This window comes from Artibeus jamaicensis, unplaced genomic scaffold (assembly GCF_021234435.1).
Source record: "Artibeus jamaicensis isolate MK-2021 breed Jamaican fruit bat unplaced genomic scaffold, CSHL_Jam_final contig_1015, whole genome shotgun sequence".
Lineage (NCBI taxonomy): Eukaryota > Metazoa > Chordata > Mammalia > Chiroptera > Phyllostomidae > Artibeus > Artibeus jamaicensis.
The window spans coordinates 1,972,948-1,994,777 of NW_026521194.1; the positions used below are offsets into that span (position 1 = coordinate 1,972,948).

The 21,830-nt window shown below is 47.1% G+C and overlaps 1 protein-coding gene across 1 annotated transcript in view; it reads right to left on the reverse strand.

Moving 5' to 3' along the window:
• Positions 1-10,875, reverse strand: part of CCL20 (C-C motif chemokine ligand 20) — a 35,221-nt gene extending 24,346 nt beyond the window's left edge. The window contains exons 1-2 of the mRNA XM_053671457.1: positions 10,656-10,875; positions 9,804-9,900 (exon numbers count right to left, since the gene is read on the reverse strand). The gene's annotated coding sequence lies outside the window, so the exon portion shown is untranslated. The remainder of the gene's footprint in view (positions 1-9,803; positions 9,901-10,655) is intronic.
• Positions 10,876-21,830: the final 10,955 nt, after the last annotated feature.

A 21,830-nucleotide genomic window follows, 5' to 3' on the forward strand; every position in this document is an offset into this window, starting at 1 on the left:
GTGCGTGGGGAACTGCCACATGGAATGGGAATCAGAAGTATGCTGGATACCTACTCAGCGTTTTTTTAAAAGCACATGAACGTCACCTCTCAGCTAGCCCTCTTCCCAGATCCTCCACGCTGTTGGGAGCTCTGCTTGTCTTCTGCGGTCCAGGGATCTTGGGGTGGAGCCACTAAAAGCAGGTGCCACCTCCAAATCCTCACCACCAGCAGCCCCACAGAAGTGATTTCACTACTTTTTCTCTAAGCCAGTGGGTCAGAAATCCTTACAATCTAGAAAGAAGAAAGATAAATTTCCCTTCCTTTTTAAACACTTACAGAGCTCTTACACGCATTCCAGGTTTGTTTAAGTGATTTTCAAATATTAACTCATAGCATACAAACTGTCTTTATTGAGAAATTTCACACCTATTGTTTACTCCAGGATCTCTCACAATAATATTTGAGAACTGCTCATACCCAAATCATGGGATTCTTGTTGATAGTGGTGGTGTACAAACAACTTCTAAACCAATCCTTACAACAACCACATGAGATAGGCTTGTGAATCCTCATTCTACAGATGAGAAAAGTGAAACAGAGAAATTCATATCCAGTCCAAGGTCACATGGTTACTTACTAAGTGCCATGGCCAAGATCAAAACCTGAGTCTGCCTGGTTCTAAAGTGCATGGTTTTTCAGCAATAACACAGCACAGAATTAAACCCTGAGGAGGACGGACACACCGATGCTGCCCTGTGCAGCATCAATGTCAGCAACAAATCTCGAGCGGCTATCTTACGTGAGACGCTCCAGGAGGGCACTGCCATGTCCCAAACATGGTACCGTGGGATTAATAAACTATTTCAGGACAAGGGAGTGTGGACCCAGGAACTCGGGTGGAGTGGTTGGAAACCACAGCAATTTGACGTCATGTAAGTTGTAGGTCATCCTGGCAGAGGGATGTGCTGTCAGGACGCTCAGCATGAAGGAAATTGGAGTTTCCCAAGGGATGACAGGAAGTCTGTGGAGGGTCCTTTTCAGTAAAGTGGGTAAGGATGCAGAGAACAATGGGGAAAGCCAACAAGAGCTAACAGAGCCCCAGCCCTGGGCTGCATTTTCAGGGCATGGTTGGGTCCCTGGAGTGAACGGATGAAAGCAGAATGACATGGAGAACAAGACAGGGGCAGTTTCCAGGACTGTGACCTGAGAAATGGCCTTGACCTAGAAATCAGGACAGAAAGTCCATCATCAGAGCTGGGTCATCAGCCTGGCTCAGTGGCAAGGGGACAGAGTCCTAGTGCGCTGCCCAGAAGAAGCACTGTCCACTCTTTCCCGTGGACTGCCACTGTCCCTGGAGACAATGAGGGTAACTGTGGCTGGCCCTGTGCTAAGGAAAATTAACCAAATACCTAACTGATGCTTTTGTAGAGGCATTCGTACCCTCGGATTCATTTCAAATCTCCAGAGGGGGATTATAAGGCATTTCCCAAAAGTATTTGATCACAGAATTCCTCCTTTTGCTTTTTTAACAGATCATCTAGTGTTATCTTCTGGAACATCAAAGCACAATTTGGGAAGAAGTGAGGTGATGTTTCTCCATCCCCAAGGTTGAGGGCAAGTCCTTAAAATGGAGTGACTCTGTCTCAGCAGGTGGGGATCTCGGTGTCCCAGCTGCACAGAGCGGCTGTGGGGCTGGGACCGAGGCAGGGATGGGCAGACAGACACAAGGCCCGTGATATGTAGGAACAATCATTCCTGGTTTCAAGAAGTGTCCACTCTCTGCATATCCAGTCCCTTCGAGGAAACAGCTGGCCTTTCCCTCCCTTTGTGCCCAGGCCACACCACCATCCAGATTACAGCTCGGCCAGCTTTCTCCTCCCCTTTTCATGGAGCCAGTCACTGAAAATGCAACGTGCTGCATCCATACAGTGGACTATTTATCCACAGAAACCTACAAAGGAACTGCTGATACATGCTGCAAGGTAGACGAACCTCAGAAACGTTATATGAAGTGAAAGAAGCCGGACATGGTGTCTGGTTCCACTTACATAAATGTCCCAAATAGGGAAATCCAGAGAGAACCGAGGTGGCTGAGTGGCAGCCAGGGTCTGGACAAGGGGAAGAAATGAGGAGTGCCGACCAAAGCTGGGAGGGGTATAGAATGTTCTAAAGGAAGATGGTTTTGATGATTGCACAGTCCTGCGAATAGACTCAAAACATCAGACTGTACACTTTAAATGGCAGGTGGGCTGAATGTTAACAAAACAAACAAAACCTCCTCCAAACAACCCAGCTTTGTTAGGATTTATGGGGAACCTTCCACTTGCCCGCTCACCCTGGGAGCGAAGAGAATGCTTTCTTTCCTTCCTGTGAGCTCAGGGTTTGAAGAAACTAACACGCCTTTGTTGGTCGTCCCTGAAACTCTGAGTGGAGGGAAAACAGCCCCCCTCCAGCTCTACCCCAGTAACCCACAACCTCGATCAAATAAAGTGATTTGTAAGACATTCTTCCTTGAAGCCAACTGTCTTCTAGGCACGTCCCACCATGATTGTCTTGGGACAACGTTGGCCTGATGAGCAATGTCACAGTAGGTCTGTGGTGCTGGACGCCACCCCCTACCAGGGACACAGTGGGCCCCCACTTTTTTTAAACATACTTTTATAAAACAAACCGATCAAATTCCAAAGATAAGCAATTGAAAAACTTTGACTCCTCGAAGTTGACAAGGTCATGAAAAACAAGGAAAAACAGAACCTGTCACTGACCAGAGGAGCCTAAGGAGAGAGGCTGACTAAACACACCATGGTCGCCTAGAGGGAAGCTCCATCAGGACACGTGAGGAAAACCAGTGAAATCCCATCGGGTCTGGAGTCTAATCCACAGGACTGTGCCGATGAGACCCTCTCAGGCTTGATCGATGTGCCACATTCGGGCAAGCTAGGTGACCATCACTATGTCCATGATTTTTCCTAAGTCCAAAATTGTCCCCAAATAAAAGACCAAAATTTACAATAAATAAGACATCCATGCACAGATTTGAGCTCAGGCAAAGCAGACTTCTTTATTATTATCTCTTTTTTTTTATTGTTGTTCAAGTATAGTTTTCTGCCTATTATTATCTTCTTCGCTTAGTTTTATCATTGCTCCTGTTTTTCAGGAAATAGCTCTCACAAGACCTTTCTCCACAGCCAGATGCAAGAACCAGGTCTTCCTCCTATTGGTTCCTAACTCCCTGCCTAAGCCTCTCTGGCCTTTTTCTCTGTCTCACTTCACTGCTTTTCCTTTCCATTGCTGTCTTCACTGAAAAAAGAATTTAGAGAAAACTGAGTCACCTTGGGACTGCTGGCTTGGTCAGCTGGGTAACTTTTACTGACTTCTAATTCCACTACACACACACCATCTCAGCAAGAATTATATAACACTTCAGCTCTGACCGGTGTGGCTCAGTTGCTTAGACATCATCCCGCAAAGCCACAGGTCACTGGTTGGCTTCCCGGTCAGGCCTCATGCCTGGGTTATGGTTTCAGTCCCCTGTGAAGGCATGTACATTGTTTTTCTCTCACATTGATGTTTCTTACCCTCTCTTCCTATCTCCCTAAAAATAAACATATAAACCTATTTTTAAAAAACAACAACTATATAATACTTCAAACATTGTAGAATCCCACCTGCTTTTTACCAGTCTTTTAAAAAAGTCTACCCTAGCAGCCTAAACTTTTGGAGCAGAAGCCATGAACGCAGAGTGGCACTTTCCAGTACTTCTGTCCTTCTAAAGAGACGACTTGTTGGATGTGATGCGCAGCAAGAGCAACAGGTAGAAGATGAATCATGGGCAGGGGACTGTACCTGTCAGCAATGGGCAGGAAGAGAAAGCTGCACCAAAGCATGCAAATGTCAACTTCTTCCCTTTTTATTATTACAGGAAAGCATCGCTGGTAGCATCACTTTCCCCACCCGAGTTCAAGGTGTGGGAGAGAACATAAACTCTATAGTTTCTATCAGAGCAGGTAAAATGCTGCAACATGAAGGATAAGGTGTTAACATCCATGTTTCCTGGAAATCAGCACTGAGAGCATTGACACTCTTTTACCGAACCACCAAAAAGGTTAAGAACATAGAAAACTCCTGTAATTCCAAGTGGAATGAAATGGAAGATTATTACGCAACAACAGACATCAAGAGAGGCCCAATGCTCTTTTCATGATTAGTGGAAACTGTGACCAACTTTAGCAGAACTGGAATTTTAAAAATTAAGAAATGGAAAACAGTAGACTCATCATTTCCTCCTCTGTAATTCTGGTCTCCCTTTTAAGATACCTAGATTTGAAAAGTCTTTCTAGGGTCAACTTAGAGTGGGAAAGTCTACTATAAAAACTGACCTACTTAGAGTTCAGTGTTATTTTCATAGGAACCTCAGAGCTCAGCTAGGACGACCACTGGTGTTTCAGACAAGGAAATGGGGCCCAGGTTGGTGAGTAACTTTTCCCACATGAGTTCACTAGTGAATGGAGAGCCAGGCCTCCCAGCCAGGTCTTTCAATGCTGTCTGAGGTTCTCTCATCTACTCCTCAGTCTCCTTTCTGCTTATTTCACTTTAGGCAAAAAAATAAAATAAAATTGGATGTCCAGATATGGAAAAGGTTAAAGTAATTCATTATTACATTCTTTTAAAAAGGGGAAGTATTCTTAATCATAAGAAGAAAGCCAAAACAGAAATGAGAGAATAGTTATCCGTTATGGAAAAGCAACTTTTCAATGATCATGTTCTAAGCAATTTATTTTGTACTATTTGCTTCGGAAAAATAAAATGAAGATTTCAGAGCAAAATTGCATTTATATTCCAGCCCAAGACCCTCTGACCCCAGGCTATACTCCACCCACCCCCCCATGAACATTATAGGGTCACTAAGCTGCAGAGAACAGTGCACCACAATCTTAACACCTGCTGCCAAAAATAACCTAAGAAAGGGAACTATTTTCATAAGCAAAATTTCATATAAGTGGATAAACTCACAATGAGCGATGACAAGGACACAAAAGAAATAGCTAAACTGCTTTGCATTACAAATCAACAAAAACACAAAACTCTAAAACTCCCGGAAGGTAACATGGAAAAAGTCTAGATGACCTTAGGGATGAAAATGATTTTTCACATGCAATCCCAAGAGCACAATCCATAAACAAAATCATGGATAAGCAGGACTTCATTCCAAATAAAAGTGTCAGCTCTGTGCAACCCACTGTCAAGAGAATGAGAAGAGAAGAAAACCACAGGCTGGAGGTAATATTTGCTAAAGAGACATGTAATACAGGATTGGTATCCAAAATATATGAAGAGCTCTTAAAATTCCACAATGAGGAGAAAAACAACCCAATTAAAAAATGGGCCAAGGCCTTAACAGACACCTTATCAAAGGAGAAATGTAGATGGCAAATAAGCACATGACAAGATGCTCCCAGTTCGTGTCATCAGGAAAACCCCAGATTAAAACAGTATTGAGAGATCACTCCATGCCTATCAGAATGGCCATAATCCAAAACACTACCAACCCCAAATGCTGGGCAGGATGTACAGCAACAAGAAGTCTTAGTCACTGCTGGTGGGAATGCCAAATAGCACAGTTTGAAAGACAGCGTGACAGTTTCTTAAAAAAATCAAACATACTCAACCCAGACATTGGACTCATTGGTATTTATTCCAAAAAGTTGAAAACTTATGTCTACACAAAAACAGATATTTCTGGCAGCTTTAGTCATAAATCTCAAACTTGGAAGCAACCAAAAGGTCCCTGAGTAGGTGAATAGATCAATAAACAGTTCAACACTAAAAGAAATGAGCTTTCGGGCCACGAAAAAGACACGAAGGAACCTTGAATGCCTATTACTGAGTTGAAAAGGCCAGTGTGAAAGGCTACATCATGTGTGATTTCAATGATCTGGACATTCGGGAAAAGGCAAAACTGCAGAGTCAGTAAAAAGATCAGTTGTTGCCGGGAAATTGGGGGATGGAGGGATGAACAGGCACAGAGCACAGAGAATTCTTAGGGCAGTAAAAAATAGTACAATACCAGCCATAATAATGAGTACACTTCATTATATGTCTGTACAAACCCACAGGATGTACAACAGTGAGAGTGAACCCTACTGTAAACTATGTACTTTGGATGACAATGATGTGTCACTACAGGTTTGTCAATCGTACCAAATGCACCATTGTGGTCTAGGATGCTGATGGTGAGGGAGGGTGTATATAGGAAATTTCTGCACCTCCCTCTCAATTTTGCTGTGAACCTAAAACTTCCATAAACAGAGCCGAAGGAACAAAGCAATCCCTGGCTCACACCATGTGTGCAAAAGGTATGGCATGTGATTAGTGAAAGAGGGCCAGTGTTCATTCAGCGGGATGGGCTGTGTTGGGCACAGGGCTTGACTGGGCCACTGAAAAGCACAAACTTTGTTCATAGACTATAACCCGCCCCTTTCATCACACAGGCCAAAGAACAAACAGATATGACTTCCTACAGTTTTCAAACTCTCTCTCTGTCTCGTTTTATTTGTATTCTGGTTTTGTTTGTTTACTTTGAACTTTGAGTGATATTTGTGTTACTCTGGGGACCTCCAGGAGAGAAGCGCCAGAGCAGAGCCTCAGTGATGACCCAGGAGACCTCACGCTGGCCTTTGCCAGCTAGACTTCACTTACGAGAAGCCCAACAGGGCACTAACAGACTAACCTAGCAAAGTCCCTCACTATACAGAGAGGATCCAATGGCTAAAGCAGACAAGGGGCTGGCCCCGAGTTATTCAGGAGGCTGGAATAGACCCAATCTCCTGACACCGAGACCAGTGCTGAAACAACCACGTTCACTCAGTTTAAAACATGCCTCTACTCCAGCAAGCCTTCGACCATGATCCACAGGATGTTCCCTGCTCCTGGCATGGAGGAAATTAAACACAGTTCCAAATGCCGGCAAGCCGTGTCCTCGGCTGAAGCTCATTGCCTGTATGAGTGTGTGTGAGCAAAACAGAACTTTGACACAGCTCGATGGGCCTGTGAACCCACGGGGGAAAGGAAGTCCCAGAGATGGGGAAACTCTAAGGAAAACACCTCTCGCACAGACTGGGGGAAATTAGCGGAAGTCATCACGACAGGGCCAATGGTAACAATCCATGAAATACAGATAAGAATTTATAATAAAGAACTGCTATTCCAATAAAATATATTTCCAGCAAATATATTGCTAGCAGGTCACATTTCTAGAGAATTCTAAAGGAAGCATCCTTTTTTTTTTTTTAGAACAAAAGTTGTGGTTTTCTTTAAAGATTTTATTTACTTATTCACTTTTTTTTTTTTTTTAGAAAGACAGGGAGAGGGAGGGAGAAAGAGGGGGAGAGAAACATCAGTGTGTGAGAGATACACAGTTTGGTTGCCTCCCACGCTCCCCCCACTGGGGACCTGACCCACAACCCAGGCATGTGCCCTGACCTGGAATCAAACTGGCATTTTCTTTGACCAAACTACACATCCTAAAGCAAAAACCTTAGCTGTTAAAGTAGTTACATTGGCTGTTTATTATACAAATATTTTCTGATCTTGTGATATTTCCCCCCCAAACTAAACATGATCCTCTCCATCATCCAGTTTTACTCAAGTTAAAGGAAAAGGTGTCGTGGTCGCCGAATAATGGTCCCCTAATCCCGGAAACCTTTGACTGTGAAATTACCAGGCAACACAACCTCTGCTGATGTGATGAAAGATCTTTCTTTCCCAAATTGGGAAGATTATCCTGGATTATCAGGGCAGGACCTGAATAAAAATCTCAAGTGTCCTTAGGAAAAGAAGAGAGAGATCTGCCTCCACAGAAGGAAGAAAGGGACATGTGAATGGAAAGATGTCGAAGAGATGTGAGGACAGTTTTTGACCCAAGGAATGCACGGAGCCTCCAGAGCCCAGAAAAGGCAAGGAAGCAGATTCCCCCCTCAGAGCCCGCTGCAGGGCGCAGGCCTGCTGACACCCGGATTTCCCCCAGTGGGGCTGGTTTCAGACTGCCGGCCCCCAGAACTGGAGGAATACAGGAGCATGTTGTATGGACAGTGGATAGTTAACACAGTTTGTGACGAACTTCCACAGGGTGACCGAGGACACATTATCATTTAAAGATAGAGCTGATAGCCATTCTGACCCATGTGAGGTTACATCTAACTGCAGCTTCTATCTGCATTTCTCGGATGATTAATGACATTGAGCATCTTTTCAAATGCCTATTGGCCCATCCGTACGTCCTCTTTGGAGAAGTCTCTATTCAGGCCCTCGGCCCGTCTTTATTGGATTGTTTGTTCTTTTGATGTTGAGTTTTGTAAGTTCTTTAGAAACTGTGGATATTAACCCCCCTATCAGATGTACCAGCAAATATGTTCTCCCATTCTGTGGGTTTTACTCATATGTAGAATCTAATGAGCAAATTGATGTACCAAGCAAAATAGAGACAAACGCACAGAGGAAGAGCAGGATGACAGCTATGGGGGGAGGGGCTAGGAGGTGGAGGGGTGGAGCAAAAGGAAAAGGACTCACGGGCGCGGACAGCAGTGTGGTGATTGGGAAGAAGCACGGTATGTGGGGGCTAAACAGTAATGGAAAAATGCAATAAAAAATGTTTTAAAGAGAGAAAGAAACAGAAACAAATTCTACTGCACAGAAACCAACAGAGTAGGTACCAGGCCCAAGGGGACCCCCATGCTGCTGGGGTGGCCCCCCACTCCTTGCTCCTGTTTACACGTATCAGGACCTTCTTCTCCTACTTTTGTAGTTGCCCTAACAGCAATTTCAGGGCATAAAGAATTTCCGCATTAGTAAATGAGCCTGGAGTGTAATGTTACTGACAAACTACCAACCACACAGGAACAATTCCCAAGCAATTCCCTTTCAGTACTGTTTTCAAGTCGTGGCCAAATTACAAACATGCGTGGTATTCAGCAAGAGGGAACTTGAGCAGAAAAGGAGGGTCACAAGGTCACCCTACTCTGCTTCTTAGGGCTCCAGATCCTCCTTTGGAAAGTCTCATGTCGCAGAGACCTCCCCGGGGGGTGGGGGGGTGGGGGGGAGTCAGTCCTGTTCCTATCAGGTAAAGGCATGGGCGAGTTTGTGCTTACAAGACCAGGCTCTCGTCTCGAGGCCCACCCTCTGGTGTCTGCTGCGCAAGCCAGGCCGCAAAGCCTGGGAGCAGTGGGAGAGAGAACACTCCTTGTATGAAGAAGGGCAAGGCCAAGGCCACGAGAGCAGTGGTCAACATCAGGGCGGTTCATTTCACCTCTTTATCCAGTTATTTATTAAACAGAAAGAGCTCAGGAGTAACACTGGGAGGACAGTTGACAGCAAGTAAAGGCACTTGTGACACCCATAAACCAACGAGACTTCACAGCACCCCTCTCCTTCCCACTTTTCTATTTCATCTAAAGCACCTGCCTGGCTTCCCCGCCCCCCTCGTGCATCTGAACACACTGGGAATTAGTATGGGAGCTGGACTATTTGTTCTCACACAATCCAGCGGGGGGGACTCTGAGGGGGACTCTGAGGGGAGGAAGCGTTTCGGCATTTCTTGACATTAGTGCGTATCATCCCCGGCCCCAACAACCTGCATGTTGTTGCCCCCACTTCCTGTCTGTCTTATTATGACAAAGCATTTGAACCAGGCTCCTACGCCGCCCCCGGCATCAACAAATATTGTCATTGTTCAGACCCCATGGAGAAACTGAGTCGAGCGGAATTCTACAACCGCAAAGTCTGTTCCTAGCAAATGTGAACTCGGCGTGCTTCACACGCACTGACCTGCTTTGTCTCGGGCGCCCAAGAAGGTGTCTGTGTCTTTCAAGAATCTCCATCATCAGTGAAAGGACAGGAAACTCACAGTTACTAAGAACCACACCTAAAACAAAAGCAAACTAAGAGGACAGCTAGATCAGGAGTGAACCGTAGAAATGAAGATCACATGGAGGGTTAGCAACAGGGGAGTGGGAGAAGGAGAAGGGCGGAAAAGGTGCAGAAAATAAGTAGCATAGACAGTAGGTAGAAAATAGATGGGGGGAGGGCAAGAATAGTATGGGAAATATAGAATTTAAAGAACTTGAGACACATGGTCATAAACTAAAGAGGAGGGGTGGTGGGGGAGGGGTGTGCAGGGTGTAGGGGAATGAAGGGGGGAATAGAACTGTAATGGCATAATCAATAAAATATATTTTTAAAAAAAAGAATCTCCATCATATTGCCTCAACCATCTACGCTTCAACCCGTGGTTTTCTACCTAACACTGGTACCCATGAGCCGCAAACTCTTATTAAATGTTGGCTTTGCCCAGAGGGAAGAAAGTAAGTAAACGTGAGAGTCTGCAAACTTTCAAGGCCTGAAGAGCCTGTGAAATCCTGTAAGGCAGTCAGTGTTTTCTCTGTCCTTCAGTCCCCCCTGCACATCTATACGCAGAGTTTTTAAAACAGTTCTTAGAAGGGGCAGTGCTGTCAGGTAGGGCGATTGGGTCACCTTCACGCTGACAGCCTGGGGATGTTAGGGTCAGAAGGTGGCGTGTTTCCACCTGGGCTGAGGCTGCAACCAAAAGCGGCTGACCTGACAGGGGTCGCGGGCATCCACCCGGGGCGGGAGTCCAGCCAGCCCCCTCGGCTCACTCACCCACCGCCGTGTGTTGGCAGCACTGTTCCTGGAACCGCAGCCTGTTTCCGGGCCGTTCACAGCACCATCAGTGGAGAATAACTCATCTCTTGCCAGGAAGTTAAGTGTGAAAAAGGATTTTCTCCTCCTAGATCAGTTGGACAAGTGATTTTTTAGCACCTGGCCAGGCTGGCCTGAAAGAGTGCCAGTGAATGGGCAGTCATGGCTTTCCATCACTGTTGGGATGACGACCAAATGCCCGACAGGGCCAAGGTCCCGGGTGGCGCGGGGTCCCCAGCGGCCCCTGCAGCCTCATCTTGCCTCTGGCCTGAAGCTGTGTGGCCTTGGAAGAAAACCTTCCCAGACAGACAAGGCCACCTTCCCGTCACTGGCTCGGGCTGTGTGCCCATCAGGGGTCAGCTAACTTTTTCTGGGAGGAGCTGCGTAGCCGTATTTTAGGCTTCATGGGCCACGGTCTCTGTCACAACCACTCAGCTCTGCCGTTTTTACACAAACAACTCAACAGTGAGTAAATGCATGGAGGTGGCTGGATGCCGACAAAACTCTATGACACAGAAGTTGAAAGTTCACATTACTTTCATTTGTCACAAAATACTATTGAGTCTTGATTTTTTCCCAACCATCTAAAAATGATGAACCTAGTCTTAGCTCATGGGTCGAACAAAAACAAGTACAGGTTGGATCTGGCCCAGGGGCTTCAGTTTGCTGCCTTCTCAGAGTCCCCTGCCCTGGCAAAGTCCATTCAAGGCCCCGCTGCTAAGGTTTGGTGGCAGGAAGCTTCCCTGAGCCACCTCATCGAAGCTGGAATCTTAGGCATTAGAGGTTGCAGAGTGTAACTCGATAACTGGGAATCCACGCTCCTCATTCTAGCCGTCACTGCAAGTTACTGTTCCTGCAAAGATGCCAGTGAAAGTCTGTGTGGGCGGAGTCCTAACAAAGGCCCCAGACTGAGTGACCTCAACAACACGAGTCTAACGCCTCCGAGTTCTGGAGGCTGGGAGTCCAAGATGATGGTGCCAGCGTGGCTTATGTTGGCTGAGACCTCTCTCTATGGCTTGTAGATGGCCGTCTTCTATGACGTCTTCATACGGTGGTCACTCCCTGTGTCCTAATCACCTCTTCTTAGAAGGACACCAGGCTTATTGGATTAGGGCTCATTCCAATGACCTCATTTAATCCAAATTATTTCTTTAAAGGCCCTCTCTACATATGGTCCTATTCTGAGACACTACAGGGTTGGAACATGAATATATGAATTCGGGTTGGAGGGGCACCGTCAGCCCACAGCAACGCCTTTTGCAGGAAATCGTCTGTGGTCATGTCTTTGTCTGGCTCCAATGGCCAAAGCACTGGGGGTCACACACACAGGAAATGACAAGACTGGCCACCCTCACGGGGCAAAAGGACTGGCCCTTCTGCTCTAAAAGGTACCTCCTGACCCTACACACTCACACAGAGCAGCCGCTTTCCTCAGCCAAGAACTCGGTCGTATCCGAACTTCTTGGCCTCCAGCAATCTCCTGGAGTGCTGGGGACGGCAGCATGCAGGCTTTCGCTGGGGGAATCCTGAAATGAACTGGCCTCAGAGGAACAGGACGTTCCTGGTTATCTCCAGGGAGAGCAATATGGAAGCGAATTTTTTTTTTGGTAAGTTTTCTAATTTTTCTACAATAAGTATGCATTACCACTGAAGTGAACAATAACCAACAGAATTTCTTTAAATGGGTTTCTATTGGGTGACCCGGTAGTTTATTCTCAGCAGGGGACATTTAGATTCACTTCTGTCCCTTTGGTATTGTGCAGGGAGGTGGGAGAGGAGTTGTTCACCTCTTTTTCTTTTCCTTCTGCATATACACAAACGAATACACACAGATGTTTTACATAGCTGAAATAGTACTTCGGATCTAAATTCACATCTTCCTATTTTTACTTTGCATTACAGTGTGGATATTGGGGAAACCATCTCAGTGTTTCCAGACCTGGGCTCCTTTAAGAGCAGAGCCCGTGCCGAAGTTCAGCACAGGGCAGCTCAGGGGAGCAGTGGGGGGGGGGGGGGCGGGCTGGGCAGAAGGACCAGCCTCATGGCATACCCACCACTGCTGGGCTGAGGAAGACCCTGTGCTTCCCAACAGCTCCCAGGGGAAAGGCAAAGAAAGACCCCTGCTCTCCCAACTCTGATCAGTCCAAGTCCATGCCTTGTGGCTCACGCTGTCCGCCTCTCAACGTCATGACCATGACCCCCAACCCTCTACAGAGCTGGTCAGAGGGGACCCAGGTGCCTGCTCTCTGGATCTGCATAGGGTCAATGGAGGCCCAGTGCATGGCAGGCTGATCAGAAGATGGTGGAGGTTGGCCGGAGGCTGGGACTGTTCCCTGAGCCAGCAGGTGAGGCCCCACAAGCGGTGGGTGGAGTAAATCTGGGGTGACACCCACCCAGAGTCCTGTCACCTGCCTTCTGAACGCCACATCCTGAACCTGCACTAATGAGAAACCCCTTTTCCCCTAGCTGTAATACGTTTCATATTCTCAGACAGCTCTTCAACTGAAAATAGCTTGGTTAAAGTGCCTGTGGCCAGCCCCACATTTAAACTGTCTCCTGACCCTTTGTCCCAAGGTCTCCACCACAAGACCACCCTGCTGGGCAGTGGGCAAGGACAGCCGCCGCCTGTGGCCCAGGGGCCCCACTCCCTGCTCCTGGAAGGAGGCCCTGAGAGAAGAAAGCCTGGAACTTACCCTCAGAACAGTGAACACCTGCTTGCAGGAGCTCCTTACTCCTATCAGCCTCCTGCTTTATCCAGGGGCTTCCCTGAAATGGGCGGCAATGTAGTTCTGAACCCACAGAAGCCTGTGAACCAACCCCTCATGGGGGCTGGGAGCCTGAACGAACACAGCCCCACCATAGGCCAGGGGCCGGCTGGGGTGCCGGCCAGGGAATCTTTCCCGAACACAGACTGATTTCTGAAACAGGCATTGAGCTGGCAATGCCTCTTCCGGTGTGGCCCACAAGCTGCACGGGGATAGATGCAGGGGACAGATGCAGGGCATGGGGCCCGCCCGCAACCTGCACCAGGTTCCTCGCCAGCAGCCACACAGCCGAGCACTGGCACAGCGCTGGGTGCATGCTGAGGCCGGCACCTTTGCCTCTTGGGGGCACAGAATTCTTTGTTGTGGGGGCTGTCCTGGCTACAGCAGGACGTTTGCCGGCACCCCCTAGCACCCTTCAGCACGCACCCCCACCAACTGTAACGAGCAAGATGTGTCCAGACAGTGCCAAATATCTCCTGGGGACGAGAAATGCCCCTGATGGTGCGGGCCGTGATGAGCTCCAGGAGCAGTCAGTCTGTGACAGCTGTGACTGTGTTTTTTCTTGGTGTCCCTGAACCTGTTGTCCTGCTTTGCTTCAGATCCACGGAACCAGACGGCAGACCAGACCACTGGCGCCCACTCTCTCTTCTCCTCTCACCCGGACCACTCTGCCTCCCACTGACTTCTTCAACCCATGCTCTCCACCCCGTCCGACAGCCTCCCGTGATTCAGCCACTGCCCCTCTCCAGGAGGAAGCTGCTCCTCCCTGGGTTCTGGCGCCAGGTCTTGTCTCCCGCGTCCATTGTTCGGTAGCAACTAGGGAATTCATATCCAGCGCAAACCACACCACAGCTCTCCTGGGATAGAAAGCTCTTTGGTGGTTTCTTGTCGGCTCCAGGACAAAGTCCAGGCCTCTCCAAAGACCCAGTCCAGAGACCTCTCAGCATATCTCCTAACGCACCCCTCTCCTCTTGACTCACCAAGATCGTCTTGTTCCCCACCCATGGCTCCCTCACTGCAGCCTGCACATGCTGTTCCCTCTGCCTGGACCGTCCTCCAGCCCAATCTTCCTCATTTCCTGCAAGTTCACATCTTCCAAGGAGCCTTCTCTGACCTCCCCAGCTGGCCCAGGAGCCCTTGTACTGTTGCACCTCCCGCTTACAGACACAAGGTGGCAGCACCGGGCTGTGTTTTTAGAGCTTCCGCTCCACCAGCCAGGCTGCCTAAATTAAACTGTCGGCCAACTACCAGTTAAACGACACTGGGGAGGTCCTCTAATGCCTCTCTGTGCCTTATTTTCTTGAACTGTAAGGTAAGAGTAAAATGGAATGTATTTCATAAAATCACTTTGTGGATAACATGAGCTAGTAAGTGAAAAGTGCCCAGAAATTCCCATGGTAAATGCCCAATTATTTCCTGCTGAGATAACTGCCTCCCAGAAGACAGGGATTAATAGTTCACATTTAAGCATTAATAGCAGATGGACCACTTCCCAGGAGCCTCTGAATTCTATCCTTAGGGTTTACATTTTCCATTTGTAATAACATCACCCACCCTTCACACCACCTCCAGCTGTGCATTTATTTCCCAAACCCTTTACTCTTTCATTTCCTCACCAGAGGGGATTTTAAGTGATCACACCACTTCCCTGCTCCAAAGTCCTGTCTGGTCCTTGGTTGTTTGGAGGGTAAAGTCCAAAAACCTTAGCCCTGATCACAAAGGTCCAGGGTTTGTAGGTTACCTGTGGGGCATCTGCACACCTGCACAACCGATTGCACATGCTTCCTGGCTCCACAGGCCTGTCTCACGCTCACAGCTGCGTGTTCACGGAGCTTTCTGCCTGGAGACACTGACACCCTTCTCATGGGGCTTTCCCCCTCCTCACGGCTCCCCCAGGACCCCCAAATTATCTCTTCCCTTCTCTCCCCCTCCTCACAGGACCCCCAAATTATCTCTTGCCTTCTCTGTGTTCCCACTGCAGGTTGCTTATGGCACTCGGACAAGAACGGTCTCAGTTGTTGGTGCTGGCATCTGGCTTTTGCAGATGGATTTCCACACAGCTAGTCCAAGTTCATAAATTTTTCTGGTTGTAAGTGAATGCATCTTTTTTTTTCTTCATTAACAGTAAGAGTGTGGGGAGCCAGAAAGAAACAGAGACTTGACCTTTAAAGGCTCAGGAAATTTGGCTAAGCCACAAAAAAGAAGGATATAAACCTAAGCGACTGTGGTAGATTACAGGTGACCTCGAGTTCCTTCCACTCCCCTTTGGAAAGAGGGGGAGGTCATGTGACGAGAAGGAGCCTGAGGCTAATGGCAGGGGTGGAGGTCTGATCTGCTGCCCCATGTAGAACCTGTGGGGCTCCAGCCCCACTCACCTTGAGTGCAAACAAATGAGGTGAACGGGAGACCCACCAAGCTGAGCCCTGTCAGCCCGCAGAACTGTAAAGAATCATGGAACAGCTGTGTTTTAAGCCACTGAGTCTTGGGGTGATTTGTGATTCAACAATAGACCGTGGAAGCAGCCCTTTTTAATTACTAATGACTTTTCCAAAGGATAAGAATTAGCACCCTTGCCTCCTGTCAACTACTCTGAATTTTGACCGACCAGGACGGCCCCAAGCAATGTATGGTCAGTACCCGAGTGGCCGTTTCAGGAGACTCAGCTGTCCGGATCTGATGCTAATTGGACCTGACGCTAATCAGATTTTCCTCCAGGGCAGGGCAGGGGCGGGGCAGGGGGGAGGGGGCTTTATTCTTCTCTGAACGGGGGAAGGAAAACAATCAGGGCCATTCAATGTGTAATAATTGAGCTGAATTGAACATAAATTCCTCCCACCTGACTTAGGTTTATTGCTCTCATTTTCTATGGAAATAACAAAAAATTGGTAAGCCCTGTGGCAGTGGGGGGGGGGGCTGTGGGGGACTTAGTTTGCATAAGTTTGCATTAGTTTGTATAAGGACACTAACGTATTTTCTGAAATGAAAATGCTCAAGAAGTATCGGTGGGCGTGAAATCTAAACTTGAGATTTTAGTCACATGTGAAATCTGAACACATGGCTCTGACCAAGGAATAAGCTATGATTGTTCAAGCATCAAAGAGAAAGGGAAGCCATAAGACTGATACAGGGTGCAGCCCTGGGGGAGGGCCCAAAAAAAGATTTGGAATGGTGTCCAGAATTCAAAGTGTATAGGAATATTGGAGAGACATATAAGATGTCCTCACCGCCCACCCCCAGGGGGAAGAAACGAATGGAGCAGGGCCATTGAGAGCTGTTTTGCATAGCAACAGTTTTGCAGCTAACCTCTGGAATGATTATTTAACATATCTATAACCTTTAACTGGTTTCATAGACATGTTAAATAGCCGTGGCCAAGTTTTGAGCCAGGGAGAAGGTAGTGGCTGGGACTCAAGATGGAAACTAGGGTCTGCACTCCTGAGTGAGAGGCATGTGTGAGAGCTTGGAAAAAGACTGGCTCCAGGACATGAGGCTATAGCTGCCCAAGTGAAAGGGAAAACCACGCAGCTTTGCCAGAATGGAGATTCCTGCAGCCAGGTGAAGAAGAAAGCCACATGCTTTTGATGGAGTGCAGACTCCTGCAGCTTTGGTAGAAGAGGCCCACGCGGCTTTGGGGTGCCCCCTTTGGCCGCAGGGCCTGAAAAGCAAGAGAGACTTTGACTGGAACTAGGTACAAAGGACTCTTGCCAGTGGACCATGAGAGGGTACCACAGTACTTTGGATTAACTCGAGATCCTGCACAGTGACACAGCTGATGGTGCCAGCGGCCTGAAAAAGGGACGTGTGCTCTTTTCCTGATTTACGGTACCCGGAGTTGTGACAGTGGGAGAAGGGAGAGCTGTATGGGTATAGGTGTATACCCTAAAGGACTTTGCTATTTTAGTGGTGGCATTCGGCCTGAATAACATTAAATAAACATTTTGTTTCCTTTTCACAAATCTCTGGCATTGAGAGACGTCTTTCCAATTGGCGGCGGACAGAAGAGCCCAGTAGATATCAGTATTTTGTTTTTGGGAGGGGCCCCTGTTGTATAGCAGTTTTGGGCATCCCTAGGTGGGCCAAATATTGTATTGCCCCTCCCTCGGACCTCTTGTTCGGTAACAAGATCACCACTTCCTGACGTCCACAAGCTGGGTGGTCACAGGTATTAGGAGATGCATAGAAACAAAACCCGTGAGAGTCGCCGTCAAGTGTAAAAGTGGCTACATTTAGGTGGCAAGATTCCCAGTGGACTTCTACTTATTCTTTTAATTGTGAACTGTTTACATTTCTCCATTATCATGACCTATTTTTCAACACACAATTAACATAGGTTTAGAGTGGAAGGTAGACAGCATGTGTGTATTCTTTGTAAAACTACATTGCCTTGTGTTTCATGCCAGTACCGAATCCTGGTTATCCAGGAAAGAATAATAACAATACAAATAGTCACAGCAACCTCTTAGCAGAGTCCAACATGGGCAGTGAGTCATAGATGCCAGAGAGAAACATCCTAAATGTCCTTTTCCCGCTGTCTTTCCAGCACCCTCCACACCAGAGCATGGCACAGCTCCTCATCTTCCCACTCTTTCAAAGCCACCCCCCAAGTTCCCAAAGAGCTCAGTCTTGGCTTTCTCCTGAGAATCCCATCTCTATTCCTTCCTCATCGAATCCTTTCCTGTCCTCCAAATAGAAATAGATTTTGTCCTTGTGGACTTGACGTTCACTTCTGCACTCACTGGCAAACCCAAAAGCTATGGGGTGGAGGAGTGGACAAGCATGTTTACCATGCTGGTATTTACCGATGTGACATATGCCTCACCTTACACAGAGACTCTGTGCACACCTCTATGTACCATGATGATCCTGCCTCAGTTATTTCCCCCAGAAATATGTGAGCTGCAAGAAGCCAAGTGCAAGAAAAGATAACAAGGATCTCCTATGTTATTTGTTAATATTTGATTCATAGAACTTCTGGCCAAGACAGACAGAGAGGTGGATCCACTGTACCTCCTCGCACAACCGAAAAAAGGACAACAAATTTAAAAACAAAAAGCAACCAGAACTGACAGAAAATCAAACTGTATGGGAGGCCAACAGCTAAGGAGTTAAAGAAGACACACTCACCCGAACCTGTAGGAGTGGCAGAGACAGGCAGCCAGGCAGGGAGGACTCGCAGCGATGAGGCAGCCAGAGGACCAGGGTGGGCAGGCAGCAGCTGGTGGAGCCAGTGAGGCAGTGGCTGGCAGACCAGGTGGTCCCACATTTCTGAGCAGATAAACTTAAAGGAACAACTGGGGAGCAAGACAGATTGCACAACCCAGGATTCCAGCACAGGGAAATAAAGTCTCAAAGCCTCTGGCTGAAAACACCTGTGGGGGTTGAGGTGGTAGGAGAAACTCCCAGCCTCACAGGAGAGTTCATTGGAAAGAACAAAAGGGTCCTAGAATGTACACAAACCCACCCACCTGGGAATCAGCACCAGAAGGGCCCAATTTGCTTGTAGGTAGTGGGGGAAGTGACCGAAATCCAGCTGAGAGCTGAGCTGGCCACACTGTTCCCTCTTGGACTCCTCCCCACATACAGCATCACAGCACAGCCACGTGGGTTGCCCCACCCAGGTGAACACCTAAGGCTCCACCCCCTACTATGTAACAGGTGCACTGAGACAAAGAAATATGGCCCAACTGAAAAACAGATCAAAGCTCCAGAAAAAATACAACTAAGTGATGAAGAGATAACCAATCCATCATATGTACAGTTCAAAACACTGGTAATCAGGGTACTCACAGAGTTGGTTGAGTATGGTTGCAAAATAAAGGAAAAAGTGAAGGCTGTGAAAAGTGAAATAAAGGAAAGTGTACAGGGAACCAAGAATGATGTGAAGGAAACTGGGACTCAAATAAATGGTTTGGAGCAGAAGGAAGAAAGAGACATTTAACCAGAACAGAATGAAGAAACAAGAATTCAAAAAAAATGAGGAGAGGCTTAGGAACATCCGGGACAACTTTAAACAGTCTAACATCTGAATCATAGGGATGTCAGAAGGAGAAGAAGAAGAGCAAGAAATTGAAAACTTATTTGAAAAAATAATAAAGGAGAACTTTCCCAATCTGACAAAGGAAATGGACTTCCGGGAAGTCCAGGAAGCTCAGAGAGTCCCGAAGAAGTTGGACCCAAGGAAGCACACACCAAGGCTCATCATAATTATATTAGCCAAAATTAAATATAAGGAGAGAATCTTAAAAGCAGCAAAAGAAAAGGAGACAGTTACCTACAAAGGAGTTCCCATGAGACTATCAGCTGATTTCTCAAAAGAAACCTTGAAGGCAAGAAGGGGCTGGAAAGAAGTATTCCAAGTCATGAAAGGCAAGGACCTACATCCAAGATTACTCTATTCAGCAAAGCTATCATTTAGAATGGAAGGGCAGATAAAGTGCTTCCCAGACAAGGTCAAGTTAAAGGAGTTCATCATCACCCAGCCCTTACTATAAAAAGTGTTAAAGGAACTTATCTGGGAAAAAGAAGACAAGAAAATATGAACAGTAAAATGACAACAAACATAACTATCAACAACCAAACATAAAGAAAACAAAACCAAAAACAAACTAAGCAAACAACTAGAATGAGAACAGAATCACAGAAATGGAGATCACATGGAGGGTTATCAGAGGGGAAGTGGGAAAAGGGGGGGTGGTGGGAAAAGTACAGGGAATAAGTAGCATAAATGGTAGGTAGAAAATAGACAGGGTGGGGTTAAGAATAGTACAGAAAATGTAGAAGCCAAAGAACTTATATGTACGACCCATGGACACAAACTAATCCGGGGGAGGAGGTTGGAGCAGGAATGAGGGTGGGAGGGGGTGTGCAGGGTGGAGGAGAATAAAGGGGGAGGGGCAAATTGGACAACTATAATAGCGTAATCAATAAAATATATACTTTTTAAATATTTGATTTATATACTTTTATTTCTTCATTCTCATCCTCACCCAAGAACCCCTTCCCACTGATTCTAGAGAGAAAGGAACATTGATGTGAGAGAGAAGTCTCAATCAGCTGCCCTTTGCATGTGCCCCAACCAGGGATCAAACTCACAACCGAGGTATGTGCCCCAATGAGGAATCAAACCCCCAGCCAAAAGCACGCACAAACACACATTCACACACACCCTCCAACATACTTCATGCCCTTTTGAAGACAAAAACAGTATCTACCAACTGTTAATCATTTAAGAAGCTAGTTTCCCCACTTTAAAAAGAGAGTCTGGGGAAATGGCTATAAAGGTGGATTGGAGCCCAATATTAAAACTCCGCCCTTTCCTGGCTCTGGTGCACTTTACTCTCCTGCACTGTGGGCCAGAGCTCAGCACAGAAACGTCCATGGTTATCCAAGGCTCCATTAACCCTTATTTCGCATACTTGGTATTTAAATGAACAAACACTGCCTGCACTGCACCTGACACCAGCTCTCCTCTCCAGACTGACCATGTGCAGAACGTCAGAGAAGTGCTCCAGCACCGACTAGTAACCGTGCCTGACATTCCTGCAAAGGCACGTGGTGCCCAGTTACAAGTAAAACGTTCCATGAAAATGTCTCTGGGACCCGTCACCTTCAGTACATTCACACAGCGTTTAGTAACTGACTTCTGCTATCAAACAGCTCCTGGGGAAGGACCTAGAAAAGACGTGGAACACCTACATTACTGCACCCCTTTGAAGGCATGCACCCTCCTCACCACCATCACCACCTATGTGAGGCCCAGAATGGGCACAGGAGTGAGGGCACCAGGATCAGCCTTCATCTTCTTCACCAGTCGCTTCTGGCTGACTCCGAGAGGCCCCTTCCCTGGGCTCCCGCCAACTGTCCCTCATAAAGGAGGTCCACGGGGACGCACAGCCAGTGGGCACATCTATGCCCATGGACGCCCCTGGATCCCATGCTGCAGAAGCTGTGTCTGAGGGATTTCCTCTGTGCCTTCACCCGTAAAGCTCCGGTTCTGCAGAACAGGCCCAGCGCTCACGGGATCCCAGACACAGCAAGGCCTGTTCTGTGACGGGGGGGCTGAGCCCAAACACGTCCGATGAAAAGAGATGTCTCTTGAACAGAGAATACGCATGAACGATGTGGTTGTGAAGATATTTAAGTATTTGTAGGCTATTTTTTTAAAGCTAATAAGGTTTTGTTTTTTTATAGCCAAAAAAATAAGCCACCAAAAAAAGTTGTGTCTGTCTTGTATAATAAGAAGAAAAGAAGAAAAAGAGTTTTGCCAACACTTTTTTATTTAGTAGTCATGTTCTAGTTGATTCCATATACGTGATATATATATATATATATATATATATATATATATATGCTGTTTTTTTCACGTGCAGAA